Below are 9086 nucleotides of genomic sequence, written 5' to 3' on the forward strand. Positions count from 1 at the left end.
AGGTGCACTAATTCCGATTTTTGAGGGGAACATTGAAGACCGCAGCGGCGGGCGTAGCGGTCTACTATCGTCGCCGCTGTTTGCAGGCTGGTTTCAATATCCCCTGTGCTGCCCTGCGTGGCCCACAGAGTGATGTCATCGGCGTACAGGGCGTGCTGCACGCCGGCGACACCACTCAGCTGGGCCGGCAGGTGCATCATGGCCAGATTGAAGAGCAGCGGGGAAAGTACCGCGCCTTGAGGGGTTCCCCGCGTGCCGAGTAGGTAAGGACCATGGTCTCTATCTTGAATTCGAATGTAGGATTGACGATCCATTAAAAATTGGCTTATGTATCGAAATGTGTTGAGGCCACTGTCGGTGTGACTTAGGTTAGTGAGTATGATCTCATGTGTTACATTGTCAAATGCCCCTTTAAGATCCAAGGCGAGTACGACCCGGTCATTATGGGGGCATTCGAGGGGGTCAAGGACTTCCCGATTGAGTTGCAGGAGGACATCCTGTGCGGATCTGTGTGGGCGGAATCCGAACATGGTGCTCGCAAAGACATGTTTGTATTCAAGATATGTAGATAACCGATCCCGCACCATCGTCTCCATTAGTTTGCCCACACATGAGGTGAGAGAGATGGGGCGGAGGTTATCTGTGTCAATTGGTTTGCCAGCTTTAGGAATAAAAGTGACCAAAGCCGTTTTCCATTCGATTGGCAGGGGGGTGTCCCCGCGCCAAATCGCTGATGGGGAGACACCTTCAAAACGAGCGCTAGGAATGGAAAAAACGCATGCTCAACGAAACCACATTGAACAGATTGAATGGGGCGGGGCGTTATCTGGAGAAAGCGGGCATATCCAGCAGGCATTTCTTGAATATTATCAGGCGCTGTTTGCAAAGCAAGAAGTGGATGTGAGCGCATTCAAGGAAAAGTTTCTTGGCGCTTTGCCGCGATTAGATGACGAACAGAAAGAAAGGCTGGAGCTGTCGATAACTGCGTCAGAGGTCGAGCAAGCGATAGAAAATTTGAACCTGGGAAAATCTCCTGGACCTGATGGGTTAAGCGCCGCTTTTTACAAAGCATATAAACACGAAATAGTGCTAGTACTGACAGCAGTTTTTAACGAAGCCTACAAAGAAAATGAATTGCCTCCGTCTTATGGTAAATCACATACAGTGCTAATCCCTAAATCTGATGACGCAGAAAAGTTAAAGCAGGTCACAGCATATCGTCCTATCGCCCTCACAAACGTGGATTATAAAGTTTTCATGAAGATTTTAGCCCGTAGACTACAGTCAGTAATTCAGGATATAGTCGGTCCCCACCAGACGTGTGGGATCAAGGGACGCTCTATTGTTTCCAATATTCATAAAGCGAGGTGTGTGCTGGAATGTTGTGATTACACAAATAGCTGTGTAGCCATCCTTCAGCTAGATCTTGAGAAGGCATTCGATTGTGTTGCGCACGATATCCTGTTCTGCATACTCGACCATGTGAATTTAGGGTCCATTATTTGCGAGGGAGTGGCCTTGGCGTACCGGAGCTGCACGACAAGATTAATTGTAAATAAGAGTTTGGGGGCCCCCATTAGCCTGCAGCGTTCGGTGCGCCAGGGTTGTCCCCTTCAGCCCTCTTCTATTCTGCATTTACATTGAAGCGTTGTGTTTGAATATCATAGAAAGTGAAAAAATTCGAGGATTCCAGCTACAGGCAGCAGACGTTAAGCTGCTGGCTTATGCGGATGATGTCGCGGTGTTCACAGTGAACCGGGAAGGTATAACCGAGGCCGTGGCATGTGTAAAAGAATTCACCACGATCACCGGTAGTAAAGTGAATTGGTCAAAGTCCCTGGGGCTTTGGCACGGTGAATGGCCAACGAAGCCCGGTAATTTTGCAAACGTGTCCTGGGTGACGACCCCAGTAAAGTACTTAGGCGTCCCACTGGACGGTTATCGCGATAACGATTCGTACTGGAAAGCACAGACGCAAGCCAAGCGTGAAAAGGTGGAAAGGTGGAAAGGGCGACACCTTTCAATTTTCGCAAGGGCCACAGTGTGCAATCTGTTTTTTATGTCTAGGCTGTGGTATGTGATGCAAGTGTTGCATTGTGCAAGGATGAACGTACAGAGACTGCACCGGATCTTTGCCGTTTTTGTGTGGGCTGCGGACTGGGAACGCTGCAGCCGGACCAATTTGTTTAGGCGGGTGAAGGATGGCGGCCTGAGTCTGGGACACTTATTTCTGCGGCAGATTGTAAGCAGATTTTGTTTTGTGCGCGATGTAAGCGATCTGTTTTTGCGCACTGTGTGCCAATTAAGGCTCGGAAATGCACTGCCGGACTTTGTTGTCACAACCGAAAGTTTCTCGGGACGTATTTTTGGTTACTTTAGAGAGGTTGTCGCGAGTGTTCGATTCCTGTCGGTTCGATTTTCGTATGAATATTTATCTTCTGTTAGCAGGAAAAAGTTGTATAAAGATTTGTGCGATGTAGTTCTTCCACAACCTATGTACAGGGCCTTATACAATGGAGACCAGGGACGCGACGTACTTAAGCGTGTGAAGGCGATGCAGGTGCCGCCAAGTGCAAAAACTTTTTTCTTTAAATTACATACCGGAACACTACCAGTAAAGGAATTCTTGGAAAGGAAGCAGTTATTTCTACCTTGGGGATCACATTGTTTAATTTGTAAACAACCAGAAACAATAGACCACGTTTTTTTGCACTGTTGGGAGGGGGGTATACTTTTGGGACATCTTGCAACGGACTTTAAAAAAGGAATTTCCGCTCGACGCTCATGGTATCCGGTACTTGCCTGTAGAGAGTGAGGATGGGACACCATTCGACCTCATTATGCTAATGGGCCTCCATTGTATTTGGCGCTCCAGAATGGCAGGATATCATTGCGATCCTGATGCACGGCCAGCACGGATCTATTTTCGGGAGTGCATGCATAAGTATATTGAAGTTCAGAAACTTGCTCCTGAAGCTCCCGAGTGGCTCGAAAGAGTCGAGCCTTTGGTGACGCTTAAGGAGTTTTAATATGACGAAGCCACGCACCCCCGGGCGGATAGTGTTGTTAATTATTGCTCATTGCGCTCTGTAAGTGTATTTGTGTACTGTATTTGTATTTGTGTATTTGTATGTGTGTATTTGTGTATTTGTGTGTGTGAAGTCAGGCAATAAATAAAAAAAAAAGAGCTGGCATGGCGGAGTGGATAGCATGCTCGTCTCGCACTCCAAAGACCGGGGTTCGATTCCTGAGGTCGACCAATTTTCTACTCGTTTTTATTTATTTTTATGGCCTGACTAGAGAAGTTAATTAGGGTAATTGGGTAATTAAGCAATTAACTAAGCTCAGTCCCACTTTCTTGGAGCATCACTATGTGATTCCTTCAATTGGTTGCATGGTTACTAGCCAAAGTACAATTGGCCCCGTTTGAAATTGGCGCACTGTGACGTCACGACCGTTTCGACCAACTGAAAAGCGTGACATTTCTGTCGACAACTGCTGCTTACAACGATGAGACATTAAAGGCTTTCGCCTTAAAACACGCAGCGATTCTCACTGGCCTCGAAGAAGTCATGGTTGGTAAGACAACACATGACTACATAAAGGACATAAAGGAAGGAAGGAAAGGACAGCAACAAGTCATCTGCCTTGCGGCGGAAGCCGTGAAGAATTACTGCACCGTCGCCTGACTTTAGTCGCGGGGACCCAGCCCCCGCCCCTTGAACCTGCGTGCCAGGAACGGGGAGTAGGAGGCCTCCTACATCGGTGGAAAATAAAGTTGCTCTTCTTCTTTCTCATTGGGTATAGTATCGCGGCATTATACCGCCAGCTACGTAGCGCCCTCTTGTCCAAGAAAAGCGACTGCAATGAGGTGAAAAACGCGTGAGCCAGGACTCGAACCGTTGCATCTTGGGTCGTGAGCCGGCCATGCTACCCTTGACCGCTGAGGAATGCTCGTTCGATTTGGTTAAAGGGAGGCCTTGTGCGTCTTCTAGTAAGTAAAAAAAGTCAATTAAGTAAAATAAATAAATATGTCCGTGCTAGCAAAGTGATACGCAAGGAGCCCTCCATGACGCGTAATGATACCCATTAGCACTACCGCGTCATACCCTTCAGGCGGAGCTTAAGTGACCCCCGAATTTTTGCTTCTCCTTGGAACATAGAGAATAAAGAACACAGGTTGAGCATGATAACACACTAGTCACATCATTTACTGGCAGTCGCTTTCTGTCTTTACAGCTAAAAATCCGATATATCTTCTCCTTATGCTAACATTACAGCCGGCCAAATCTTTATCTAGCGTACTTGACGTCCGCTTTTTGTAGCGAAAGCTACGTTGGCCACGAACTTGCGATTTTACTGTGGCGGTGCTCCGAGGAGGCACAGAGATCGACCATGAGCCGTTGTCTAGCAGCTGTCGCAGCAGGAGGACGCCGCGCGCTCGCCGCCGCCGTTTGGTATGACGTCACACCGCTAGCCTCGTTGTTGCGCTCGCCTCCGCTCGCTTCGCCAGCTATGTCGTATGCCTGATAACATGTGGGAGGATTCAAAAGGAGAGCTCGCGTGCGTCGCAAACACAGTTGAGGTGGCAGTATGGACAGTGACTTAGCTTTCGCTACGTATATCCTGGCATAGCCGAGCTAAGCCACTGCCAATTTTTCTGCGCTTCTGCGCTTGGCGAAACAAGCTTGCGAAAAGCTGAGTAGTAAGTACGGGCTTAGTGAGCCTGTGCATTGATTTGCTATTTTCGCAAGTTTCCTGAGTCAAAAGCGGAAGGAGCACGGAAAATGCGGCCGTCGCACACACAGGCTAAAGATTTGGCCGGCTGTAGATTCATTGTTGCACCCATTCAGTTCAACAAAATACACCTGTGATTTCCGTTTGAGCGCTGCCATGTGCTAAGGAAGGGGTTGAGGTCTTCGCGGGTACCCACACCGGGTACCGCTGCTATCACTGCTGCAAAGCCTGTAGGAAGTTGTTCCCAAGAACGGTCCAGGGATACTTCGGCGGCTCGGCCTAGCCGCGCAGACCGTGATGTGCACGGCCAGTGCTCCCCCGCTGAACTCACTGCGGCGCCGCTCACTCGGCCTTTATCTGGTCGCCGCCGAGGTCATGCCCAAGCTGACTTCCTTGCCGACTAAGAACTTGCGAGACATGCGCAGTGGTGCTGTATTTTGATGCACCCATGCTCACTCAAATGGTGATTATACCATAGGCTCCGCCCCGCATTCTTATGCGCCGTGCCATAGAGGGCTTGGGGGCAGGGTATTGAGCCCATGGACCCTACAGGGTCAACTAAGTTATATTCCGCGAGTATAAATTCGAAACATCAGAGGCCATAGCAGCAAAAATTACCGTCACGGCCTGGAAGAGCTTGCCAAGCAGTGTGCGCGTAATTCTCTTATTGTCAGGCAATGAGCGCTGACCTACCGAAGAGATCGAGAGTGACGTGCTGCATTCCCACCTGTTGTTTTATAGGGATCGGGACACTGCATGTGCGCTTCATGGACCACGCGGGGCTGCTACAAGTAGGGCAGTACGTCATCGTGTCCTCCGGAGAGCAGGACCCCTACGTCAGCTGAAGCAACTATCAGTATATGAACAAAGGTGAGAGAGAACCTGCACGTGTGCTGCGATTCGACTTGCGAATCGATTCGTAGTGGGGCATATGCGAATGTGAAGACGCTCATGCTGGGCGGTCGTGACCTTGAGGTTTCGGCGTACGTGGCGGCGCCGGAGAACTCTGTGCGCGGAGTAATTTACAATGCGTACAACGGATGCCCACTGGCAGAAATTCGCGCAGGATTCTTGAAGAGGAATGAAGACATGGAAATTTTGGATGCCAGACCTTTGGGCAAGTCAAAGGCAATTCAGATCACGTTTGGGGGGAAGCGCGTTCCCCGGCAAGTCATCTATTGGAACTGTCTGTACGTTGTGATCCCATATAGAGAGTTAGTCGAGACCTGCTATAACTGCAGACGAGTGGGACATCGGGCGGACGTTTGCTATCGTCCGGAGACTAATTTGTGTCGCCGCTGCGGGAAAGAACATCCTGCACCACCGGAGGGAGAGTCGCTGACCTGCACGCCGGACTGCGTCGTGTGTCATGGGGCGCACAGCACGGGAAGTCGGAACTGCAAGTTTCGCCTAGCCCGTCAGCAGCCGACGGGTCTGCAGCAGAACAACGAGGACAAGAGCCAAACTGGCAAGGAGGAGCGGCATTCGAGGCCCAGGAAGCGGTCATCTAGCGGTGCGAGAGGCGATAGCAAGAGCAGGGACCGGTCAGCTTCCTTCCCGCCACTGCCCGGACCCGAGCCTGGCAAAGGAGGAGGGCAAGGTTCAGGTCATGAAAGAAGCCCAAGTGCCACGAGGAAAAAGGTGAGCTGGCCCAACGCGGGCTCCCAAAATGAGACTGCTCGAGAGAAGGAGCTACAAAGGCAGGTGCTGCAGCAAGCCGAAACTATCAAAAAGATGGAAGCTAGGATAGCAGAGATGGAACGCGCGCTCAAAGCCGGCAGAGTAGAAAGGGCACAGACGCCGTAGGCCCAGGCCCCACAGCAAGTGGCGCAGGCGAACGCTTCTCGCGTGGACGATAACACAGCTATGGAAGTGGAGAAAGTGGAGAATCGGAGGACGGTCAAAAGGCCACCTCCGGCAGATGAGGGAGCTTAGGCAAAGAGAGTAGCAGAAACTTCGGCGGCGGAAACGCCGCAGCCAGTATTTAAAGTCACTTGTCTTAAGAGGGACATGCTTACCCTTGCGGAGAGAGTAGGAAAACTGGAAGAAAGACAGGATAGGTTGGAAGGCCGGGTCGACAGGATAGAAGCTAGACTAGGCAACATTGAGCAGCGTCTTGACGCCTTCACCAATGACATGCGGGGTTTCCAGACCCAGGTAATGGACATGTTTAAACAGCTAAATGCTATGCTAGAGGTTAGATTGCCTCCCGTAGTCGGCCAAGCGCCGATGTTATTGAACCTAGGGCCTCACCATGGCCCCACGCCAGCAAATTGAGGTTTGGTAGTGGAACTGCAGGGGCTTCCGTCGCAAGCGGGGGACCTGCAGTTGCACATACAAAATCTGGATAGTAAGCCGGACATTATAGCTTTTCAGGAGGCTAGCGGCTCGGTGAAATTACCGGGATTTAAGACATTTACACCACCAGAGATTGATCAAGGGGGCGTATCGAGCGTCTTCACGGCCGTGTTAGTCCATCGCAACACCACAGTGATTCAGCATACCATGGATAGCAGCAGGGAGGACTACGTCCTGCCGGAGATTTTGCCCAAAAGAAAGGACGAAAAGAGTCTTTTTGTTCTTAATGTATACTCTTCTCCAAAAGATAAGGGGGTGGGCTTGCCAGAGCTTCTGATAAAGACGCAACGGCTAGCGGCTAGGTCTCAACTCATCGTGGTGGGAGATTTCAATGCGCCTCATCCGGAGTGGGGCTACATCCGAGCCAGCCCGAAGGGAAATAAGCTTTGGCAGGTTCCCCAGGACCTGCGATGGACGATCTTGAACAACCCGCTCGATCATACCAGGATAGGCAACAGCGTGAGCATAGACACCTCTCCAGACCTCACATTTGTGAATGGTATAAGGGATGCAAAGTGGGTAAACACGGGACAGCCACTGGGAAGTGATCACTATATCCTTTCCACGATATTTAGTGCTGCTAAGCACAAAGACACGGTGAAAGGAACTCGAGTGACGGACTGGGACCGATTTCGGCAATACAGGAATGACACAGTGAACGGGGAAATCGAGGACTTAGGAGCCTGGATTGACACACTCAAGCAGGCCGTGAAGAGTACCACAGAAGAGGTTCCGACGGAGGAGGGGGGCTTTACGGCTGACTCTAGATTGTTACACATGTGGGAAGCACATGCGAGTCTCCTTCGGAGGTGGAGGAAACAAAGGCATAATGGTGTCCTCCGTAGGAAGATGGCCAAGCTAGAACGAGAAATCGAAACCTACACATTGGAGTTGCAGTGCAAACAGTGGGGGCAGATTTGTGACCGGATGAATGGGCAATTCGGATGCAAAAAAACATGGCGGTTGTTGAGGTACCTTTTAGACCCGGCGGCAACCAAATCTGCGCAGAAGGGGAAAATGGCTAGGTTAGTGCATCGGTATCAAGGCACGATTGGGGAATTTATACATGAACTCCGAAGTCGTTACATAAACAGAGAGGCGGGCGGTTGCTTGCCGGATTACTCGGGAGAGGAAAACCTTGAATTGGATGCAGACTTTACGGTGGCGGAGGTGGAGTTTGCAATGGGCCAGTTTCGTACCACGTCAGCAGCGGGTCCGGACGGGGTTACTAATAAAATGCTGAGGAACCTGGATTTCTAGTCAGTGGGGGCACTCACGAATTTGATAAATAAATTTTGGCCGGCCGGGGAGATTCCGCCAGAGTAGAAGCATGCTAGGATTACATTTATTCCTAAAGCAGGGAAGAAGCTCTGCATTGAGAATCTGCGTCCCATCTCGCTAACGTCGTGCTTGGCCAAATTGATGGAGCATGTAGTCCTGAACAGGCTTCAGGGTTATGTAGAGGACAATGAGTTGATCCCTGAAACAATGATTGGCTTCAGGGCTAATTTATCGACGCAGGACGTCATGTTACAGCTCAAAAAAGACGTGGTTGATCCTGGGTACGGCACGGGCACCAAGGCTATCTTGGGGCTCGACCTCACTAAGGCCTTTGACAATGTTACCCATGAGGCAATATTGAGGAACCTATCGGACATAGCACCGGGGGGTAGAACCTTCCGGTACATCAGATCGTTTCTGGAGGGTAGGACTGCGGAGATTGTAGTCGGAGAAATGAAATCGGATCCCTTCCCATTGGGGGGCAGGGGGACACCGCAAGGGTCGGTATTATCGCCCTTCCTATTTAATCTCGCCTTGATCAAGATACCACCCAGGCTGCAAGGGATATCGGGACTTAAACATACATTTTATGCGGATGACATTACTCTATGGGTAACAAGAGGCAGTGACGCACAATTGGAAGAAACTCTACAGCAGGCGGTGGATATTGTGGAGGAGCTAGCATGGGAAGCAGGACTCTCGTGCTCTCA

General features: G+C 50.4%; 1 pseudogene; it reads left to right on the top strand.

Moving 5' to 3' along the window:
- The first annotated feature begins 2729 nt into the window (after nt 1-2729).
- Nucleotides 2730-7014, top strand: LOC149347416 (uncharacterized; annotated as a pseudogene).
- Nucleotides 7015-9086: the final 2072 nt, after the last annotated feature.

Source organism: Amblyomma mixtum, chromosome 4 (genome assembly GCF_055824585.1).
Source record: "Amblyomma mixtum isolate Tamu chromosome 4, ASM5582458v1, whole genome shotgun sequence".
In the NCBI taxonomy this organism is placed as follows: domain Eukaryota; kingdom Metazoa; phylum Arthropoda; class Arachnida; order Ixodida; family Ixodidae; genus Amblyomma; species Amblyomma mixtum.